Genomic DNA, 23,611 nt, shown 5'->3' on the forward strand with positions numbered 1-23,611 from the left:
TTTCTCCTTAATTAAGCCCCGAACATTATAACCCAACAGAGTTTTGTAGTAAATATTTAACAAGGGTGGAGATGATTAGAGCAAACGATGTAATGATATTTTGCATTCCCTATACTTATAGTACGGGCATCACACCTTCCCATTAGACTACCAGTAGCAGTTGGTGTATGACATAACTGGAAAATTCCCGTGCTTCTGCCTGGCCTGCCATGTTGCTTCTTAACCCTCCTTACTATTTCACTGCCTTTGGAAAAGTGAACGTGGAAAATCTTCTCTTTTATTAACAGACCTACGAAATGTTTGGCCCCAAACCTAAACACAGCCCTCAACTTATTTTACATGGCAAAGGCTTGTTAATGATTTTTTAAATGTTGGAAACACCTCCTGGATCTTATGCTCTTTGGTCCCCATCAATCTGGGTCAGAAAGGGAACGGACCATGTGAGTTACGCAGTAACCCAGAAGAAGGCCAGGTGCGCCCGCTATGGACACCACTCATGCTCTCGTCCCTAGCACCACTCCACTGGGCTTGGTGGGCAGAGTGGTGCGTACAAGGGGACGTGCTGCACCATCCCAGCAGGAGAAAATGACTGCCGCAGAGGCAGGCTGGAGGGTCAGGCAGTGCCCCCTTCTCTGCCGTTCCTGCGCCCATGGAACTGGCCCTGGCTTTAAATTGTGCACAGAGGATACTTGAAGATCTCATCTTGAACAGGCTTAATTTCAGGATATGGTTCCTTGCTGGGCATCATAGATGTACAGTATAAAATGGGTTTGGCTACAAGTAATAGAACCCAGTCCTGGTGGGTCTTAAATAACAGGAGCTGTGTAGTTGCTGAGCTGTGTAGTTGTCGAGGTGTGCAGTTGTTGAGGTGTGTAATTGCTGAGCTGTGTACTTGTTGAGCTGTGTAGTTGTTGAGGGGTGTAGTTGCTGAGCTGTAAAGTTGCTGAGCTGTGTAGTTGCTGAGCTGTGTTGTGTTCTCACCTAATAACAAGCGGCTGCTCTGGAAGTTCTAATGATCAACCACAGCAAGGTCGCTGTGGTTCTCTGGGTGTGCCCTGGTGTGCACTTGGTGACAGCAGGGCCCTTTCTCCATGACCCTCACAACTGTGGGCAACACAAGAAGCTGAGGAGGAGACCCGCAAGCTCAGCTGCTTTTCTTGCCAGAAAAGCAAACATTTTCTTGGACTATTACTCCCCTCTTGGCAGAACTCCATGAGCATCTCATTCGCCAAATCTGTATACTTGGCCATACCTAGATGAAGATGAGGCCGAGAAAACAGAAAATGAATATTTGGCTTTTCAGGTCCTTGAGTTGAGAAAGCAAGAGCACAAGGGGCGGGAGTGGTGGGGTGGTGGCCCTAGAATCAGCTTCCAACAGGTCAGGCCACCCCGGAAGGGAAGGGCTGAGATTTATAGATTTGAAGTGGTTGGATTTTTGCTCCTGGATCTCTCTGTTCATCAGCTACATAATGCCAAGAGTCTGCATGAAACCTTGGGGAGAAAAAAAAAATCAGTTAAATATTTAGATGATTTGCCGACATGGAGAAGTTGCCGTTGGCAGCAAAGATTTATTAAGCAGGCTAGGAAACAAGATGTCATTAAACAGTTTGAAAGCATGCCCTCGTAATTAAGAAAGGAGAAGCATTCTAATTTGGGTAATGAAATCTGCAGCTTGGATGAACATTCATTTTATTAATATTTATTGTGTGCCTACTGTGCACCAGGTCTTTCATGGACCAACCCCATGAAATATATATATAAAACAAAATCTCCCTGATGCCAAACCTACTTATAAGCATAGTTATTACTTCCTGGGTGCTGACACATTACCCAGAGCTCTAAGCATCTTACCTGGCACGTTCCCCTCCAGCCACCCTGGGAAGCAGATGTGCACGCCCTCCACGTAGGCATGGAGTGAATAACCACCTCGGTCTGTCTGGATCCAGGCTCCAGGGACACATAACTTTGGATGCTGAAGCAGAGGAGTCCCAAGAGAAACTGCTCTGAGCGAGACCAAGTGCTGTCTCATGACCGATTCAAGGTGACACCATCAACAAGGAGTCCTGATTCAATCCAGTGCCACCTGTCAGCACACCTGTGCCTCCCAGGCAGCGGCCCAATTCCTGCACACCTCTGGAATCCAGAATCCTACCACTGCTCTTCCTTATCACTTCCATCCCTCTGCTCCTGCCTGTAAAGGGCTGACCAGCTCCCTCCTTGTGCAACAGAACTAGGAAGGAAAGCTGGGACCGCAAAGGCGGTTCATGTAGTCTTTGGGGGGCCCACACCACCCAGCCACGACAGCTGTCCTGACCCACCCCACTCAGGAGCTCCACAGGCTCCCTGGGCCCATTTCTAGGCCATTGGTATCTAACTGCCTGCAGACTGTTTCTCAGCCCTGGTTGCACATTACTGTCACCTGGGGAGGTTTTACGACATTCCCAGCCAAGACCATTTAGACTAGTGTGTTCAGAATGGGCCTGGATGTGGGGATTTATTTTTATTTTTTTAATTTTTAAAAATTGAGGTTCTCTTATCCACAACAGAGTGCAGACATGTGTAAAGTTCAATATGTTTTACACATGCTCACATTCGCAGGACCACCCCATAGACCACAGTATAGACCAAAAGATGCCCTTCTAGGCCCCCATCAAGATCTTTGTCCCCCATAAGTGACTCTAGAGGGCAGTCAGGCTGGAGCACTTCTGGTTTAAGGGCCAGACCCTCCAGTCAGAGACGATGCAACCTCAGGAAGATAACCATGGCTGCAAGTCCTTTTCTCGGGGAGGAACAGAGAGGGCAAAGGACACAGCCCTCAACAGTGTACGCATCGCGCATGCCCACACAAGTTCCTTTCTCACAACACAGTGAGCCTCCTGAGCAGAATCTGCATATTGCCCAGAGCCTAGGAAAGTGCTGGAGCCATGGTAAACGTTTATCAGATGGAAAAAAAGAATAAGGAGACTCGAGTGTTGGGGATCATGCTGGGTCCCCGTCTAGGCCACTCAAGGTCCTCTGGGGAGACAGACTCAGGGCCGCTTTCAATCCTTGCTGCAGTTCCTGCCTTTTTTATGTGTCTTTGACTCAAGAAGGGCGAGTTCAGGAAAACGTCGACTCTGGGTCTTGTTCTTTCTCGGAGTTCACACTCGGCCTGCGTGTAGGTGACACCGTTGACTTGTAGCGTAATCCTGCCGTGTTGAAAGCTGATGTCAACTGCTAACTGGGGAGAAGCAGGGCGCCTCCCGGGTGATGTGTGTGTGCACGCGTGCAGCCGGAAAGCACGCCGCAGACTCGGGGAAATTGATGTTGTACCAGCAGAAGGCCAGCAACACTCGGGAATGATCCATGTCCACCGCACATCGAGCTGCCCGGGGTCATTGGGAGAGGCTTTTTTTTTTTCTTAACGTATAGAACTTGTGAGTTTGAAAAATATGTATTTTGCCCGGAGGGCAGTTCAAAAGACTTCATTGTGTCAGCACAACCCGATCATTTATACGTTTCTCTGCCCACATATTTTATTCATAATGTCTGTTTTATTCTGCTTTATTTTGTCAAGTTGGTGTTCGATATTACTGTGTTCCTCTTAGACTACAACCCATTATCACATGACTGTGGTTCAACTCTGGAGGACTGGAGGCAGGTTAAAGTCCTCACCCCATCTAGGCCGCTGGCAAGTTTAACACAGGGTCCCAGAAACCTGGCATCGGGGCAGCAGGTGGGCAGGGGGCATGGTTTTAACAATGACAGAACACAGTAGTGTGGGGACAAAAGACAGAAACCTGTTCAGCTTCTTCATATGAAGAGGAAAACCAGGCTCAGCCACCAGCAGGCCAGACAGAACAGACCCTGAACCTCACACCACCCCACACAATGGCAAATGGTGCAAAACTCAAACTACCTGCCTTCCGTGGATTCTTAGGAAATGACTGCCCCAAGCCAGCAGCTCCAAACCTTCTGCTTATTCCCAGCCCGGCTCTTCGGGGAGGTCTCGTGGATCACCAGGTACTCCAGGAAGTGTTTCAATTGTGAACTGCATTCCCAAACAAGGCAGCCAAAGCCCCTCATCAAAACAAACAGAAGAAAGAACTTCCCAAAGAAGAAAAAGAGAGATGACAGAAGGAGAAGCAAAGAGGGAGAATGAAAAGAAAGGAAAGAGAAAAAGGAAGAAAAGAAGGAAGGAAGGAAGGAAAGAGAAAAAGGAAGGAAGGAAGGAAGGAAGGAAGGAAGGAAGGAAGGAAGGAAGGAAGGAAGGAAGGAAGAGAGGGAAGGGAAGAAGCCATTGCCCTGTCAACAAGCATCAAGGGGGTGATTGATGAGAAGGAGGCTTACAATAAAAAGAAAGCGTTTTATTCCCCAGGATGATAAGCACCATGTGTATATCCACTACATTTCACATGCTTCTCCCAAATTAGCCTGCTACTGGGGAGGGATGTCACCATGTTAACACTGCTCCTTCCAGACCAGCCATGCTGCCCGCTGGATCTCATTTCTGTCCTTCACAGTCATTGGAAAATGAAAAGAACAGGCACCTTCTTGACTTATATTGTTCTTCCCATCTGGAGGAGAGTTTGGAGTAGAGTTTGTGGACCTTCTTTTTTAATTGTGCTCTAAAAAACACTATTCCCCCAAACCATCAGTGAGCAAAAATGGGGGTCCTTCTTCATTAAATAAGTACGGAAATGCTGTTGAGTCCATCACCTCAGTACCGGATACTCCCGGTGGACACAAGCAAATGACTAGCTCTGAGAAGTCCTGACATAAGGAAACCGTGAACTCAGCACCTCCTAGCTGTAATTTGACAGAGGAATTTTCCCCCTGCACCTGGAATTCCTTAACACAAGTATCCAAAGAACATACTTTGAAACAAGGTGAGGGCTCAGAAGGCAGGAGACCTGCTTAAAGATCAAATTACCCTTGTAAGCCAAGTAGACCAACTTTTTATTTTATTGCTAGGGAAATGGAAAAGCAGAAGCCATATAATTTTTGGAGAGTTGAAGAAGTGGAACCAAATGACCCAGGACAAATACTTTCACTTCTGTGGGCCTCAGTTTCCCTATCAGAGGTTCTGGGCCTAGGAGTAGGCCTTGAAGTAGTCTCAGATGTTCCCCCAAATTCTGATTAACGGGCATCTATCTAATTACCCCAAACTTATGGCTTTAGACATCATGTTTACTATTTCACACTTCTGTCATTATTTTTGTCGTTCTGTGTCCAGGCACAGGTGATGTGTGCTGTGCTTCAGAGTTTTACAACACGGCAGTCCAAGTATTAGCCAGGCCTTGAGCCTCATCAGAAGCTCCACTGGGGGAAAAATCTACCCCAAGCTCTCTGATGGAGGTAGATTCATTTTCTGCAGCTCTAGGACTTAGGGTTCTGGCTGCGTGCTGGCTGTTGACTACTGGCTTCTAGAGACCACCTAAGACTAGACCTCCACCAACTCGACCACTCACCTCATCAAAGCCAGCCAGAGAGAGTCTCTTGTAAGATGAGATGACAATCATATACATCACAATCAAGGAAGTGGACCTCCCTTCACTCTTGACATATTCTGTTGGTTGAGAGCAAGTTGCAGGCCCCACCCACACTCAAGGGAAGGGGGCTACACAAAGGGGAACACCAGAATCACAGGGACCATCACAAGACTCTGTCTGCTACAAAGTGCAAACTGTACTTTTACTGACAATGAGTTGACCATGACAAAGATATCTGATCAGGTGGAATGCTGCAGGAGATGGTCGTCTGATATGCTGTAAAGCAACATATGCCTTGCAGTAAGCTAAAAGCAAGAATACTAGCACAGAGCAGAATTGCATGTCACAAGGGGTAAACCTCTAAAAGCAGCTCATAAGAAGAAAATTGCCAATAGTCAAAATCACCATTCAAAATCCCTTATGCCATCCATAAAGCACAGCGCACTGATTTGGGTGTTACTCTCTTGTGCATTATCTCGAACCGTAGGTTTTATGCAAGCTGAAGTTTAAAAATCATTCAATTGGAAGACAGTCCATACTCAGAATCTGGTCATTTGAACCATCCTGCCTTAGTGCCAGTTCCTAACAGTGACTCTGGATGAATGGTATCAAAGCATTCCTTCCGGCCTCCAGGGACTATTCCATTCTGTTTTAAAAGTATGCACCAAAAGCCTTACAACTTGCTAATAGTCTGTTTTGTTGATGAGAGTTAAGTGAGATAATGTACATGAAATGAATCAGCCCTAGGCCTGGCACACAGTAGGCACTCAACAAATTCTTTGCAGATTTTGAATGAACTTCATGATAGGTACTCGTGCATATTCATTGTCTTTTGAAGAACTGTGGAAAAGAAAGACCTTGGCCACGTCGTGTGTCCTGCCTGTCCAAGTTGACGTTTCCTCCTGGGGGTTCCCACTGACTCCCATCCTCATGAGCACTCGCTCATCTTCGTGTGGAGAAGGTCCTTTGTGAAGGCAAGTTCTGCTTCAAAGGATACAAGACATCTTCCCTATAAGTTGTGGGTAAACAGCTCCACTCAAATGACCAGACTGTGGTGAGGAAAGGGCACGTTCTCTAGGGGAATGCCACTTCCACGTCTCTGAGCACAGACGAGGAAGGTGGGGGCAGCAGATGTCCCCGCCCATCAGTGCCATCACCCTGGGCACTTACAGATACCAGGAGACGTGGACGCTACAATGGGGGCTGCCCCAGAGCCCATCACTAACTTGCTCAGTTTGGGACAATCGTGTCACCAGCATTTCCATCTTTTGACAATATGTCACTCATGTCAAAAGGGTGCAAAACCCTCCATGGCAGTACTGTTCCCTTCTCCTCCCTGCCCGAAAAAGAATGAGGGTTCTAAATCTGGTGTCAACTTTTGAAGAGCCACAGGAGCCAGGCAGGTCACAGAAACAAGACGAGCAAGCAGAACACACTTGAGAATGAAGTGGAGGAGGAAGAAATAGCAAAGGATTGCGCTCTCTCTCTCTCTCTCTCTCTCTCTCTCTCTCTCTCTCTCTCTCTAAAGGAATTCAAATTTGGACACCTCTCCAAACATCAGGTAGATGAGACAGAATGGTCTTGCAGCTGGATTCCGCCAACTAGCACATTGTTCCAAGATCTTAAGGACCTGCAGGTGGCAACGTCTGTTTTTATTGTCTCCAAAACCCTCGACTGTAGGAAAGACAGGCACTGTTAGCTTGTGTGGAAACAAGATAGCAGATTTGATGCAACATTCATTCTGGAACTTGTAGCCACAAACCTCTGGGCAGGTTGGGAGGAGGGAAGATTTTTATCTCCATTTTCTACCCAGGAAGGATTGTCTCTCAGTAACCTCACTACTGTTATCCCATCTGGTAATAAGTGAAATACAAATTTGGAATATCATTTTTATCTGCACATATTTAAAATGTAATGTCCAAATATTATGCTGTTTGAAAAGAGACACCTGTCCAAAAAAATTCCCAGGAAGGTTTTAGAGAGTGCACTTAAGCTCAGATTTAGACACCAGTAAAGCTCATTTTTCATTTAGTAGAAACCTTCAGACTAGCCAAGACTTGGAAGACACACTGAACATTTTGCAAACATAGCCATGCCTCATTTATCTGACACGGACCGTTCCACGTAAATGTGCTTTCCACATAACTGAAGCTAATCCCTTGCACATCAAGTCATATATTTATTTTAGCCATTTTTGCATGGGAATATTTCTGAGAGTACATGACACAGTTTCCTACATTTTTAAAATAGAATATGAGAAAGATAATTTAATCTTTGCCTTCTGACTCAGGGTCACAGTCATGAATATCAAGTGTTTGGGCTCCTCTAGGCTAGAATAAAGGGTTGTCTTGGGGCCTGCAGCATAAATTCTGTTATTTGATTTTACTTTACAGAAACTGGAGTTTTCATGTTTTTAAGATTGTGCCTGACAGCTTTCATCGGCTCCTTTAGCACTCTGGTTGTACCTAAAGTCTTTGTGTTCCCTATCTGCTTAAGCTTCTCTTTTCTATATAACAGGAAGGCAGAGTGAAGACAGCCCGTATCTTGGTTGACCAAAAGTCCTGAGTTATTTTCCTGTTTCAATCCATTCTTTTATTCTGTGAATAGGAACAAGCTACTTGAGCTGTCCTGGCCTCTGCTTCACCATCTAAAAGTGAGACGTGGACATGATAGTCTCTAAAATCCACCATATCTATTCCAATTTGCATAGTTTTATGCTGTTTTCGACCCTCAACAAGCATGTTTACATTGTGGGTAAACATAGAGACAGTAGGTGCTGAGTGAGCCATTCAATATCCCTCCCAGAAGCAAAGTGCCTGGGCTGTTTCTTCTCTTATTAGTGAATCAGTTGTCAGCTTTATCCTACATGGTTGAGGCTAGCAGAGATGTGACCACTCTAACTGAGATACCGCTTCCTTTTAGTAAGATATTTCTGTGTAACCAGCCAGCGGAAAATATGGTGGCTTAGAGCAATGTTGGTTTGTTATTTCTCGTGATTCTGCAGGTCAGGGGTTTGAGTGAGGTTCTCGTGCCTGCAGAGCATAACCTGGAGACACAAGGGCTCCCTTGACTGCACAGGCTGCAGGTGGGCTGGGCTGTGAGGGCCAAGAAGCCCTTGATTACAGATCTGGTGCCCTGATGCTCTCCCCCCAATGTCTCTTCTTCCACGTGGTCTTTTTTCATAATCCCGCCCTAGATTTGTACAGCATGTTATGCAGCTTCCTCAAGGAAAAGTAGAACTGGCATATCAATTCTGCCTCATTTTATTGGCCTTACAAGTCACCATTCAAGGAGATTCAGAGAAAGGGTAAGCACACTCCACCTCTTGATGAGTAGGATCTATGCACATCCAGGAAAAGGGGGACCCCATGAGACTGCCTTCAAAGAGTGCCACACGCTGGGGAATAGATTCACATTGTACCTCAGAAGACACGTGGTTTTCTTTCAATGTCAAACTAATGAATTGGTTTTGATATACCTAATCATTCTTTTAAGTAGTACGTGGACTTGGTAAATAGCAGTTTTCTTCCAAGAAAGGAAGAAAAAAGTAAACCCACAACTTTTAATTGGATTCCTCCCCTGAAGTAGATTCCAAGTCTGTATTTTCTCTTATAAATATATAGCAGTTTCCAGGTTTCTCTTCAGTATTGGTGAATCAAACTGAAATCATATGAAGGGAACTTTGCCTCTTTCTGAACTTTCTACTGGCTGCGCTTGTTGCCAAACCTCTGTGAAAGTGTTTGCCCAAAACACCAAATTAAATGATTGCAATATTCTATTTGCCCCCTTGTCAAGGGAAAATAGGCTCCTTTCTCCTCACTTTGTTGCAGATTCCCTCTTTTTTGGCCCTATGGCTTCTTCATTTATTTATTTATGCAGATTAGTTGGCATCCTCTAAGTGCCAGGCCATAAAACAGGCTGTGAACAAGACAGAGGGCACCCAGCTCGCATGGCGCTGATGTTCTAGCACGGAAAATGGATAATCAAGAAATAATCAACCAATGACAATCACAATGAATACAACAAAGAAAAGATATAAAGATGCCACATTGTGGGGAGCTGCCTTGAAATGAGAACTAGACAGAGGTCCCCAGAGGACGTCCCGTTGATCCCAGCTCTGGACAGGGGTAGACATCCCATGGGGGAGGGGAAGAACCATGGAAAGGACCTAGAGGAAGAGGGGGCTCCTGAGCCTTTGCAAGGCAGGGGGATACCGTTGGGGATTCAAGAAACCCCAGTGTGGCCAAACACAAAAGGTGAGACGAAGACACGTGATGCTGAGACTAAAAAAAGCTCTTAAACTGTGAAAACTTGATGGTAATATTCAGGCTCTGTGAGGCTCGGGGTGAGGGAGGAAAAGAAAAATGATGACCCTTCTCCCGCCACTGCAACTCCCCCACCCACCATTGGCTATCGCTCTTGGGGTTCTGAGTGTGTTGGTGGCACTTTTTGGGTGCCAGGCACCATATTGTGTGCTGAGAGCAAGACAATGATGCATAATCAAGATGAACTGATGGAGGGAAAGCAGCTGGACTTCCAGGGAGCCCTCAGCCTCTTGGGTGAGGAGCAGGGAGGACTATGGAGGGAAGTCCTTGAATGCAGGAAGAGCTACAATGACGTAATTTGGGGACAATGTTGGGATAGATGAAGATCTTTAGAAATCTTGAGGACTGAAATGTCACTATGCTCTCCCCTCCTTCAAAATGCATTCCAGAATAACATTTTATGTTTAAAAATGACAAGAAAAGGATATGCACTGCAAATAAATTCTTTCTAAATTTTTTGATTATGTAATTTTGCCTAAGTTTGTCAGAGCTGAACTCATTTTGATATTTATTTACATATTTATGAGTGGCTTTGGCATCCTCACAGTGCTAGTGAACTAAGCACATGTTGGCCCTGCCTTTCGAGTAACTTCAGTGTAGTATTCAAGAGAGAAGGCAGTTCATTCTGTCGGGGTGTTGGGATGGTGCGGTAGAACAGGAAAATTTCAGAGAGGAGGTGCCAACTAAGCCTTCTCTTTAAAAGTGATGCAGTAGTTAGAAACTAACAATTCTGGTTGCTATTTTTTAAAATCGCTTATTTCACAGACGCTTAACTAGAGAGTTTTCTCTCAAGAAAAAGCAGTTCCAGGATCAATATGGTGGTTTTGGTGTCTTGGCCCCTGGCTCCTTCAATATTATTGCTCTGCCACCCTCAATATAGCCTCCATTTTGTAGTCTAAGCCAGCTGCTCAGCTCCCACCAGGTCCTCTGCATTCAGGCTGCAGAAAGGCTGGAAAGACATCAAAGGAAAGCATGCTCATTCTTTCCAAAGGAGCTGCCTACTTTTGCTCACATCCCATTGGTAGGCCTAGTCACACGGTTATACCTAGCTGCAAGGAAGGCTGGGAATTGTAGTCTTTTAGCTGGATGCCATGTATCCACTAAAATCTCAACGGGTCCTACTACTAAAGAAAGAAAGGAAGAATGGATATTGGAGATATTAGAGGCTGATGCCACAGATGAAAGGTAGGCAAGCCACAGATGACAAGTGAGCAGACAAAAACGGGGGCTAATGAAAACTGGCCATGAGGGCTGGGAATGTAGCTCAGTGGTTGAGTGCTTGCTTAGCATGTGCAAGGCCTGAGTTTTATGCCTAGCATCATGAAAGAAGGAAGGAAGGGAGGGAGGGAGAAAGGAAGGAAAGAATCAGACTCAGGTTCCATGGTTTCCTGGATCTGTGACTTTGAACATGTCAATGAATTGATAGTCTATTTAGAATACTGTTTCTCAAACTTTGCATGAATGAGAATCAGCTGGGGTTGATAAGCCACAGACTGCTGAGCCCACTCGAGAGTTTCTAATCCAGTAAGTTTGGGGTGGTACAGCAGAATGAGGCTTTCTAGAAAATTCCTGAATGGTGTTGATGTCATTTGTGCAGAGACCGAATTTTGAGAACCATTGGTCTAAAAAGAGGGCCTTGTGAATGGGACTTAATTTTAGCAACTGCAAAGGGTCATACAAAGACCTGACCTAACAGGAGATTTTGAGAGTTTTCGCTGTTTTGAAAACTGAAAATACATAGTAATAACACTAACATTTATAGTTTTTACTACTCTTTCTTAGAACCCAAGTAATGAAAATTTAGTAAAAATAATAACTAGCAATTTTTATCTGCCCCACTTGGTTTTAAACTCAATGCAACAGAGACTGTCAACAGCTGGATTGTGGTACTTCCTGTCCCATCATGACTACTCAAAAAATATGTGCTGAACATATTAATTTATTGAGTCCTTACCATGTGGCAGTCATTCTTCTGTACAATTCATGGGCATTGTTTTTATAAATCCTGAAAATAACCATAAAGTAGGTCCTATTATCTGTCTCACTTTACAGACAGGGAAATCGAGACTTCCAGAGGTCACGCATCTTCCAGGGTTAATTTTCTAGAGGTGGCCATGCCAGGCTCTAATCCTGTCTCTGTTTACAAACTCCAAATCCAGATCTTAATCATTCTGTATTGGGTAGACAGCCTGCAGGCCAAAGCCGGCCTGTCTCCTGCTTTTTAGAACATATTACTTAAGAATATTCTCACCTTTTGAAATGGTTGCCAAAAAATTAAGACTCCAGATCAAAGAATATGTCATCAAGTGTAAAAATCCAATTCAAATTTGCACAGATTGGCACGTCCCTCAATAGAGCTGCACTGGAACTCAGCCATTGGTTTACGTGTGTGTGTGTGTGTGTGTGTGTGTGTGTGTGTGTGTGTGTGTGAAGCAGTCCTGACAGTCCACTTGGTCCCCAAAGAAGAAGCTCTTTACTCTCTGGCCTTTTACAGAAACAGCTTGCTGATCCCTTCTTTTTTTGGTACATGTTATCATTTTCATAACGTGAGACCCAAGAAGAAATTGCACCAGGTGAAAATGACGCCATTAATCTTACCTTTTATTTTTTTCAAACAAGGCCCTTTTCAATAAGCAGTCTACAGCCCCACCGTTGGCTTAACACCAGCTTCAAGTTGGGCCTTTCAGGAAGCAAATACCCCTGAGAATGGTCGCTCATTATTTGGTTAATAACAGTGTAAGAAAGCAGTGTAGTGTTTAGCAGAAGGCAATGGTGTGAGGAAAAGGCCTCTGATGTTCCCAGATGCTGCGATGTCTCGTTTTCCAGCCTAACTTGTGGAGGGAATGTAGCTCCCATAGCCCAGGATGTGGTATCAAAACGTTCCAACGGGGGCTGGATTCCCTGGCCTTCAGCAAGATATGCTGATGACTTCCTTCTTCTACTTGCTAGATCCCAAAGAATCAAAGGATTAGGACAGACAAGTTCACACAGAGAATTGTTGATTATGCTTTATCCTTTTAAATATGTGTAAGTCATAGAAAGCTCTGCAGTCAAAAGTATTGATGACATTGATCTCTGCCAACCACAGAAGCAGCCCATGTGGGCTACAGCGGAAAGAGTAAAATACTGAGAATGAAGATGATCCTTCTCCAGTGGAAGATGTGCACCCAGCCTCCCTCCCGCTCCCATCCCCGATGCAAGTTGGAACCCAGAATGCACAAATGCCTGTCAACAGGAAGAAAAATGCCTTTGCCACGCCCCTTGACATCAGCATGCAGGCCTGGAGCCCGCAGTGCATTCCAGGGCAGCAGGAGCACAAATGTCTGCAACATGCGTGGACTTTACAAGAATGTGCTGGAGTGCATCGCATAGGCCTGAAGAGCAGTGCTGGTTTCTCTTCCAGAGAATGGCCCCTTCACCATTCAAGGGACAAAGACAGTGTTGTCAAGAGCCCTCCTTGTGCGCAGGCAAGCTGTGAATGCCTTCCTTGGATCTACAAGGTGAAATGCCTGCTCCAGGTGGCCCTGCTGCTGCATGCAGTGTCTCTACCCTGGAGGAGGCTGTGAGCAAGGACGGACACCCACTGCTTGGCAGGGGCACTTTCTGAGAGCACAAGTAGCTGGGGCTCGGCCAGCACTGATTGACAAATGGCTGGCTGAATGAGCTGCTACGGCACAGGAAGGGGGGTGCGCTGGCAACTGGTAAGGCAAGCAACTTTAGCCAGGGAGGTCGGAAAGCCTCCAGAGAGAAGGTGAGAGAAGATGAGATTTGACCTGGACCTTGAAGGATGCATAGGAGATCAGAGATGAAGAGAGGAAAGGGGTTTTGGACAGATACTTCAGGTGGGTGGGGCACAGGATGCGTCTTCCCAAGCCCATCCTGGACATAGGCACTTTATAAACCAATACAACCAAGCCTCTTCATAAATGGACCAACTCTTCTAGAGTTCAACATGTTAACACCCTCCAAAGATGTTCAAAGCACACCAAGTCTCGTCCAGCCACCCCCTGTGCCCTTGCTCAGCGCAGGTAATCAGGGACCTTGTTTTGTCCTGTATAATGATCAGAGAGGGATCCAATGAGTGGCAGCAGGTGAGTCCTAAACTCTTTCAGGATGAGGCAAGGGAGCCCAGCACAGGTGTTGAACAGAATTTGCCAGGTGGAAGGCCAGGGAGGATGGAAAGGGTGAGCAGAGGGCTGACACACTGGGCAGGAATACTGTATGGCTTCCCTGGGAGAAGAAGGAAGAGCTGGTAGGCGCCAATCTGCTCTTCTGTCACTGAGCTACCAGCAGGGCCAAGACCCCACCATACCTGACGTAAGATGCAGAGTAGGTAGCTTGGCAGAGCAAGTGAGAAATGGGCTTTGGAGTTAAATACTCATTTATTTGCTCACTCATTCATTCAACTAGTACTTATTGAGCATCTAGTATGTTCTAGGCACCTGGTACAGTTGAGAAAAGTTTGAGTCCAGTGCTCTTGTAGAATTTTTATTCTAACAGAGAAAGACAAGAAATAAATATTGATGTGTGTTGAGTGCTGACTCTGTGCCGGGCATTTTCAGTGCTTTGCACACATGTTGACTACGGAGTTGAAACTCACAAGAGAACTGTAATGTGTTAGTATTATACTCCCGTTTACAGATGGGAAACCAAGTCAGAGTGTAAACCCCTGTAAGAACTGGGAACCAGAGCACAGGTGTCTGGATAGAGTGACCAGAGGGCTTGGGAAAGGGACATCATCCAGGAAGCTCCTCTGAGCAGCCGTACTTGGGCTGTACCTGACTGAGAAGGAGCCGCGATACCGAGAGACCGGGGAGAAGATGCAGAGGAGCCGGGGCTCCGAGGAGGACCAGATCAAAACAGTGGCTGGAGTGTCGAGACAAAGGGACAGCGAGGCACAGGAAATGAAGCAAAGGGACAGGTGACCAGTCCTCCTCTGGACCCTGTCACCCACTGCCTGGGAATGGTGACTTTGTACTGTTTAACTTTGCTCGTCTGACAGATGGGGACACGTTTTTGAAGAGAATGGATAGATTGTGTCCACCCAGAGCCTGAGGCAGAGCAAGTCAGCAATAAGAGTGGCCGTTACTCCTGTTCCCGAGACAAACGCTGCCCTCAGGAAAGTCATGGTGGTGAGATCAGATCGTCACTATTCAGAGGGGTCTCCATGCCAGTTGTCCCTCATTTCCCAGGATCCTTGGACTGCATCTTGCATTTGCTTTCCCTTCTTCAAGAGAAGGCTCAGCCGCTCTTTCTGGACCATCAGCCTAAACTTCATGACCGGGGACCCCCCTGAGCTTCATCACTGTCGCCATCTTCTTCTTCATCGGCACCAGCATGGCCCTCGTCCTCCCCGCTGCTGACCCTTTCCAGCGCTTCCTGTGCGCCAGGCCTTTGTCTCAGTGCCTTGCACTTGCCGATGCATTCCACCATCACTGCAGCCTCTAAGGGTGGCTCATCGCTTCCCCTGTTTTTCAGAAGAGGAAACTGCAGCACAGAGAAGTTGCGTAGCTTGCCCACCGTCACACAGCAAAGGGCTGGATCAGAACCCAGGCAGTCTGAACCTTCAGTGCCTGGATGGAACAAGGGAACCTCTCACCATCACACTTGTGGGCTCTTGGCACAGCCACTGTTCACATCTCATGGCTCTTTTCTTTCACCTATACTCTGAACCTTGGCCTGGTACTCCACTCCAGACAGCTGCCCATAGGAGTCTCTAAGGCCAGGACCCGCATGTTCTTGCAGAAGGAGGGGACGGCAAGTGCAAAGGGAGTGTTAAAAAGCATGTCAACACAAAGCTCCCTCTTTGACTTCAACAGAAAAGGAAGAGAGAATTGAAAAGTAAATGTCTCACTCAAGTACCACGTAAAATATCCTTCTCCCCAGTCCTTTCCGCCACTACAGCAGAGGCAGAAGTAGCAGAGGTCCAGGGTCCTGCTTGTAACAAGCCATATGTCATTGGGCCGGACTCGTGACTGCTGTGAGTGAGGAAGACGTCCCGGGTCAAGGTCATCAATAAGGATTTGGCTGGCACGTTCTGGTCTATGAGAATGAGAAAAGTAAGTCTCATTCTAAGTGATATTTCCAGGCACATAATTTTTTCGAATTTCAGATTCTTTCTGGACCTGAAATTCATTCAACAACTTGCCTTCAAGAATATTTGTAGACCAACTAGTATTCACCATGGTGGGCAATGGGTTTACATTGGTGAAATTTGTTCCTCCTTACTTGGGAGAGATTAAAATGTTCTCTTTTTACAGCACAATGATCCTAGTAATTCTTCTTTCCTGTTTTGTGTGTCCATCCATAAGCAAAAAAAAAAAAAAAAAAAAAAAAAAAAAAAAACTTTTGGCCCTGAAATAGTTTCCTTTCCTCTTCTCATTTTCCTGTGGGTCTCACTGATCTTACTAGGTCCCCTAATCGGGAACATCTGCACGAAGCTATTCCCTCTGAACTCAGGGACATCGGTATCCACGTGTGTGATTCCTTAGAAAAATGCTTACAAGTGTAAATACCAAAGGAGTGAGGAGACAACTGAATGAGGGGTTTTGCAGGGACCCCGGCGGGGCTGGGTGCCCTGGGGAGGAAGCCGTGTGTTTGGACACTGAGGCAGACTCCGGGAGAGACTGGCCACTGTGTGTGGACACCACTGCCCTCTGGTGGGAACACTGTCAGGTCTGCGTTGGGAGGGCCACTGCTACCCTGGACAGGCACTGGGGCAGTGGCCTGGAGCTTCTGTGTTCCGGCTGGGGGTCTGCCCCCCAGGGGCTCCACCAAAGGGCTGCACATCCTCTGACTTAGTCAAGTAGCTGGGTAGGAGGGATCGGCTCTGCTTTAGTCTGTTTTAAACGGTGTGACTTTTGTACCAGCAGAAACAGAAGGATGAAAGAAAATGGAGGGATTCCCAGGGATTTTGGTAGCTTGGATGAAGTCCATTCTATCTGTTTCCCTCTTTCTCAGCATTCTGCTTTGGGAATGGAAAGGGGAGAGAGGACAGTGCCTGACATAAAGGGACATGTGTCTAATGGCAGAATCTGAGGTGTGTATGGGACAGTAACTTAATGTAGGATTTGTCCCCACCCATTGAAATCAGCAAACACTCAGTGACCACCTTCTATGCGTAGGAAACCAAGCAAAGGACCATGTACAAGCCAGAGACTTCTATCCTGGGTGACTCACTCCGCTATGGGATAATCCAGCTCCATCTGTAGGCACTGAAGAGCTCTGCACTTGCAGACTTAGCATTTGTGCTTTAGTCTATTTATCCCTCATGACAGAGAAGCAGTCACTTATCCTTCCACTGGGGCATACATTTGGTTTGCGCTGCCCTGCTAATGAGAAGGGGCAAGTCTATTGTCACTGAGGGCCCGCGTCAACCCTGCACCCGCCTCTCAACAGCTCTTTCCTTGCGGTGCCTCACGGTGCTGACAATACGCCATCACACTGGAGGGGGAAACATGAGTGGCAATATTTGAAATATCTTATTGTACACAGATATTTAGGAGAAGTATGTGATTCATGTGGAAGTAAGAATTAGGAGGAACCAGAAGTCCACATGGGCAAGCTCATGTGGTTCACGATTTCGGTCATGTGGGAAGATCTCGAGCTACGTTCATGCAAACTGGCAGAAGTCTCCAGGGCTACCATTATTATGGACGGTCAGATGGTCCAACGTGAAAGCTAGCTCCTGTGGTATGTGAGTTCAGACATCCTAGAAGGGCTCAAAAGAGAATATTTTAATGGAGCGTGTCCTGGAAAATATTTGAAATAGAGAAGGTCGTGGAAAGCCAAAGCCACACCACGGTGCGAGCACCAGGGATGTGATGAGGTCAGAAGTCAAGGTGCGTGGGAGCCCACACGCTCCCGCCACACCAGGAGCACAGCCCCCGGGAGGTGGACCACTCGGGGCCATCCAGGTGCTCATTCTTCCAGGTAGAACCTGCCACACCAGAGCTTGCAGGTCGCGAGTTGCTTCTTGAATCAAGGAAGGGCACCATCGCCTGGGCCCTTGCTGGCTGTGGGATGTGGAAGGACTCGTGTCCCTGAGCAGTTCACCACGCACAGACACTAACTCTGCTCTCAGATAGCAAGCAGCGCTCACAGTAGTCCAAAACCTGGAGCTGCGACCCTACCAGAACGAGCTCAGAGTTGTCTTCCAAAGATGCGACACCAGCCCTGTGGTTGCTGGTCCTTCTCTCGATGACACCAAATCTACCGATGAGCGGTTGCTATGTGCCAGGCACATTAGGAGGGCTCAAGAATCAGCAGATACCATCAGAGAAAGCCTCTGCTCACGAGAGCTTAGTTCATAGTGAGAAAGTAAGCTAGACCATGGCAGAGATTGGTAAGAGCTTTGGGTGGAAATTAGTGTAAACGGGGTGATCCGGGATGCTCTGGCCAATGGGAAACCCCTGCCATAGGGACTGGTCAGCCTGTGAAGACCAGAGGGATCAGCACCCCAAGGCAAGAGCAAATGCTCATTTGAGGGACAGAAAGACCTTGGAGCTACAGACTTATGAACTTGGCAGCAGTGAGAGGGCCCTGAAGGCCGTGGGAACTAGAAAGCAATAAGAAGCCACGGGAGGGTCTTCCAGAAATTGCCTGGGTGTGTGCTGGTGGTGCTTTAAGTGAAGACATGTGCATTGATGCTGCTCACCCAGGAAGGCTGAGCCCACGTGACCCTTGGGGGTCTTGGTGCCATAGAGCCAGACTACCGGGAATCAGACAAGGTGCCACAAGCTTTATACATGCTGCATTTTATCAAAAAATCTACAGAAACAGATACTCAACTCTGCCTGTATACAGTTTCCGCTTGTGCTCATGGACTCATTGTAATTGAGGCTCCCACAGCAGAGGCCTCATAACTTGTCATGTGACGATGATGTACATAGGGGTATGTTACATGGTAACTTTGCAGCCATCCATGCCCCAGTTGATAAATGATTGATTATTTACAAGCCATTAATAATTGATCATTCCCCATGTAGACCCTGGGGTGAGGCATCTTCTTTATTTACTGAGCAAGGAATTAGCATCTTCATATTCTGACCATAAAGATCAGAAGTTGTATGGTCCCTTTTTACCACGGATTGCCAGAAAGCTCCTACCTGAAGTGAATGGTTAATCACGGTAAGGGTTCTAACTTGTATCATTAGGATATTTGCTTTCTTTTCTTTTTATTAGCTTTATTATTTATTTCCTTTACATGTCACCTTAAATCTTTTGTAGCTGGAGGTGGAATATCAATAAGGAAAATTACATGCTTTAAAAACATAGCCCTAGTCTGCCTGATAAATACTTCAGGAATTTTACATTCACCGGTGGCAGGGTGTGACTAGTTAGTTGAATCAGTGATTAAGAACACTATTGTTGATAATTTCTATAAAATGTTAAGCTTTGGGACCTTGGCCAGGAATGTATCTCCTAGGCAAGCCTCATTTCTGCTAGGAAAATCAGGTCCTATCATAAATTTGAGGTCTGACTATTGCCATCAGCAGGGTTTGAAGCTTAATATAAAACAGGAGTGTTTCTCATCACTTGAATGCATTTGCCAAAGAACTTCAACTTCTGTCTCCTTTCCTGTTGAACTTTAAAAGCTGGAGAGGCAACTGTCTGTCGAGACTGTTTTGTCTAGAGCTGGGCTGGGGCAGGAATCCAGCATCCTAAGCTTTAAATCCTGTTCCCCAACCCAAAGCTTCGGGGAACACCTTAATTTTACATTGTTAATTGCAAAATCAACTTAAAATGAAAATAAAAGTGCTCATCTTCACCTTGCTTGCTACAAAGGAGGGTGCATGGGGTGGTGATTACACACCACCCAGGGCCTGCGTTCTGGGGTCTAGCACCAAAAACCCTTAAGACCTTGCTCAATCCCGGAGGGCCCTGCTTCCCCTCGCCCTCCAATCATCCCTATCAATTTCAGTCTCAGAACCTTGGCAATTCCTGGCACAGCTGACCATAACCACACCACAGTAGCCAGATAACGATCCACATGTGGGATTTGGAAATAAACACCGTCCTGCCTCTAGACTCTGTGTGGATAATGGTTGTGGGAAGAAAAGAGGAAAGGTCTCAAACTCCATATTTGTTCTAAAAACAAACCAACAAGTCATCCAAAAACAGAAAGAAGGGGCAGGAGGAGAGGAGAGGCAGCCCAAGAGTAAGCTGTCATTGGCATTTGAGCCCCCTTAGCACTCAGTGCAAACCTAGACCAGAGTGACAACTGGGGCCCTCCAGACAAACGGACACAAAGTCTGCTTTGTAAATAAAGTTTTATTGAAACAAAGCCACACTCAGTCGTTTACATATTATCTATTTCATGAGACAATGAGAAAATGGGGCCCACAAGCCTAAAATTTTCATTTTCTATTATCTGGCCTTTTGCAGAAGACATTTGCCAACTCTAGATATTTCAGCTCTACATATTTATATTTATATATAGTCTCACACACAGTTTTTTTTAATTATTTTTTTAGTTTGAAATAGTTGCAGGCACAGTGACTGTCCAATATCCAAGCCGGAGCAAAGCCAGATCTCAGCAGTTTTGTTTACATGCCATCAATCAAGGTGACACACACACTTTTGAAACATAAAAATGACATAAAATGTGGTGCCTTTAGTTAAGAATGGCAGCAGTGAAACTCAACTGACAACGGGAAGGGAAAGAACATGAGGACGGTTGGGGTGCTGAGGGCCTCCTGACGGCCCAGCACGGCCTGCACAGCCCGAAGATCAGGACGAGGTCCTGCGCCCCCGCAGGCGCTCCCAAACCTGATGGCCCTGACTGCCTGGTGAAGGTTGTCGATCTCACTTTTCCTCTCCACCCTCTCCTTCCTGCACCCTCATCACCTTGAAACTTCAAAACCTGTGCATGAAATATGCTGGGAACCAGAGAGGACAGCGCACTGATAAGGTCTGAAGCAGGTGATTAGAGAGCAAGGTGACATTTGGATGACTCTACTGTGTTTGTCTGACAACTCTCTAAGCCTCTTCTGAGGCACGAGGGGCTCCTTTGCAAGCCCCCCAGGTGCCTGGCCTTGGTGCAAGACCCTTGGTATGGGATGAAGTTCTCGGCCTCAAAGGAGAAAAGATGCCGCTGTGTCTGGCAAGCCGCGGGGCGGAGAGACGCTGCTGCCCAGCCCCCAGATCGTTCCCAGCTCCTTCCCCACAGACAGACTTGTCAAGAGCACGCGGGTTTGGGACCCACCGGTGTCGTGAGGCTGGGCTGGAGGGCAGAGGGCACGGGGTCAGGGAAGCACGTGAATGCAGTTACTTGGGAATCTGACAGTGGGTCCTTTGTGGTTTATCGGGGGCTGTCAAGAAGCTGAAATCCTTAGTCTGGTTGGGAAAATGTCCCGGGCAGCTTGATAGGAAGAGTTGCTAAGCAGAGAGAAGCCCAGAGACGACCAGAGCCCTCTCCTGAGCACCAGAGGGCTGTGCCAGCACCAGAGGACTGAAGTGTCTCATCCCCTTCCTGGGGTCTGGTAGGAGCCAGGAGACGTGAGCATGGCTCTAGGCCTCACAGGACCAGGATCCCTATGGGCGACTGTAGCCCAGGGTGGCACAGCCATCCAGGTGGAACCCTAAGAGGCGAGGAGAGATGACAGAGCCAGGAGGAAGCCAGAAGAAGAGCAGAAAGGCACCGGGAGTAGGGGCTTGGCACCCAGTCCATGGGTGGCAGCCTGTGACCGAGGACTTAGTAGGACCACTGATGGGCACAGCAGAGGCGGTCAGCCGTTCAGCAAGGTGGGAATTTAGCGACTCCTCTGTGTTCGTGTCGGGAGGAGGCCGATGGCAAAGCCACGTTAGGAGGACTGTTTTCTGAGTGCAGGGACATGTAAGCCGTCCACAGAGACCAGGCAGGAGCCCAACCTCAGCAGTGGCCAAGCTGCTGTCACCTCTGGGCTTGAAGGGGAAGGAGTGGTTCTTGGAAGCCATTGGTCATTTAGAGACAGGGACAGGGATGTTCATTCAGCGGGCAGAATCGGCTCAAGGCAACGTGCCATTGAGCCAGGGGACAGACACTCCATGCTCACTCCCTCCTCCAGGCTGAGGCCAGATTCCCCTGTTCCCTGGAGTCACTTCACAAAGCTGGCCTCTAGCCCAGTCTTGGGGGTCCAGAAAGGTGCCTCTAAGGCCTGGGCCTCCAGCTTAAAAAGGAATGTAATAGCTAGGCAAAGAGCAAGGAAGGGTGTTGAAGGCAAACAGAGCAGCATGTTCAAAGGTCCTGGGGTACAATACAGCCTGTTTCTGATCAAAGAGAAATGAGAAAGAAGAATTAAAAAGGTGGTGGTGGAACACAGAGGTGGACGGCACGAGGTCCCATGGGCATTTTCAGGGGATTCAAGCGTGATCCTGAAAGTGCTGGGAAGAACTGAATGGATTTTAAACGCAGAGTGGATCTTAAAAGATGTGCCACAGCATGTCAACTAGGCCATGTGTGTGCAGAGACAAAAGCAGACTTTGTTGGGGGAGGAAGGAATGAAGCAGGTGGCTCTGAGGACAGGTTCACAGGGAAACTGAGAACAAGGGTATATTTTGTAACTGAGCTGGTATTCAAGGCCCTGGTCTTCTCTGAAAGAGAAGAGCTGATTGGGAGAGCAGGAAAAGTGTGTGTGTGTGTGTGTGTGTGTGTGTGTGTGTGTGCACATGCACACGTGGGCATATGGGGTGAGGTACACAGGAGTGAAGCTGAAGGAGGCAGCCCAGGAGGTCAGCTGGAGATGCCCAGGAAGGCTTCACAGTGTGCTGAGGTGCTGCGTGCTGGCCTGCGCTTCTGAGCTTCCTGCTCCTGCAAAGGTCTTCTGTTGTGGGAAGAAAGGGTCAGAGGAGATCCCACGGCAGACACCTGGTAGACCTCGAACCCCAGCAGGTCCCTCATGGGGAAGGGGGACTCCATCTGCTTTGCATGCCTCAGAGCACAGGTTTTTTTCTTCAGCCTCCAGAACCACTGGGCCTGGGGTCTGCCTGGCTACTCCCCATGTGGGCAATCCTGCCCCCCACAGGTTCCTGGGGCTCCCTTCTCCTCCTCCTCATAACTCGGTCTCAGGCAAATGGCATCTCCCCTCTCCACTGAGCACCCTGGGGTCAGGCGTGCCGTTGCTGCTCATGTGGTATCCCAACATCTAGAGCAGGACTTCAGGTCATATAGAGGCTCATAGTTTGGTCAATTGAACAAATATATGGAGTCTTGCAAAGTCTGATTCATTTGCCTGGGAGTACTGAGTTCCGTAGCCCTGGGACACATGAACAGAGACCAGTTGAAAGACAGTTGAATATTATCAGGGGAAAGAGGCTAAAACACTGATTTAAATCACTTTTAAATAGAGCAGTTTGCAGCTCTAGTGGCCCATGCCTGTAATCCCAGTGGTACAATAGGCTGAGGCAGGAGGATTGCAAGTTCAAAGCCATCCTTGGCAACTTAGCAAGATCCTCTCTCTAAATAAAGAATAAAAAGGGTAAGGATGTGGCACAGTGGTTAAGCATCCCTGGGTTCAATCCCCTGAACAACAACAACAAAAAATTTAAGTAGAGTAGTTTATAAAGTGGGGAGACTGCTAACCAGCCCACATGGCCTCTGTTGTGTTCTTGAATTAGTGGTAGAAGACGAAAGTCCGTAGCCTGAGCATCCAGATGTTCCCACAGATCAGAACATCTGGCCATGCTGGACCCACGTTCCTCACTCATTCAGCAAAGTGTTCGTTGCTATAATGGTGAACAAAGCAGACACCGGTCCACGCGTAAGGAGCTTATGTTGCCAGCAGACCGCAGGAAAAAACCATGCAGTGGACAAGATGGCATGGAGAAGAGTAAAGG

General features: G+C 47.2%; 1 protein-coding gene across 1 annotated transcript in view; it reads left to right on the forward strand.

Annotated features, from left to right (window-relative positions):
- Positions 1-23,611, forward strand: part of TSHZ2 (teashirt zinc finger homeobox 2) — a 422,472-nt gene that overhangs the window by 282,507 nt on the left and 116,354 nt on the right. The window lies entirely within an intron of this gene.

The sequence above is a fragment of the Spermophilus citellus genome (genome assembly GCF_964194105.1).
Source record: "Spermophilus citellus genome assembly, chromosome: 4".
Classification (NCBI taxonomy): Eukaryota; Metazoa; Chordata; class Mammalia; order Rodentia; family Sciuridae; genus Spermophilus; species Spermophilus citellus.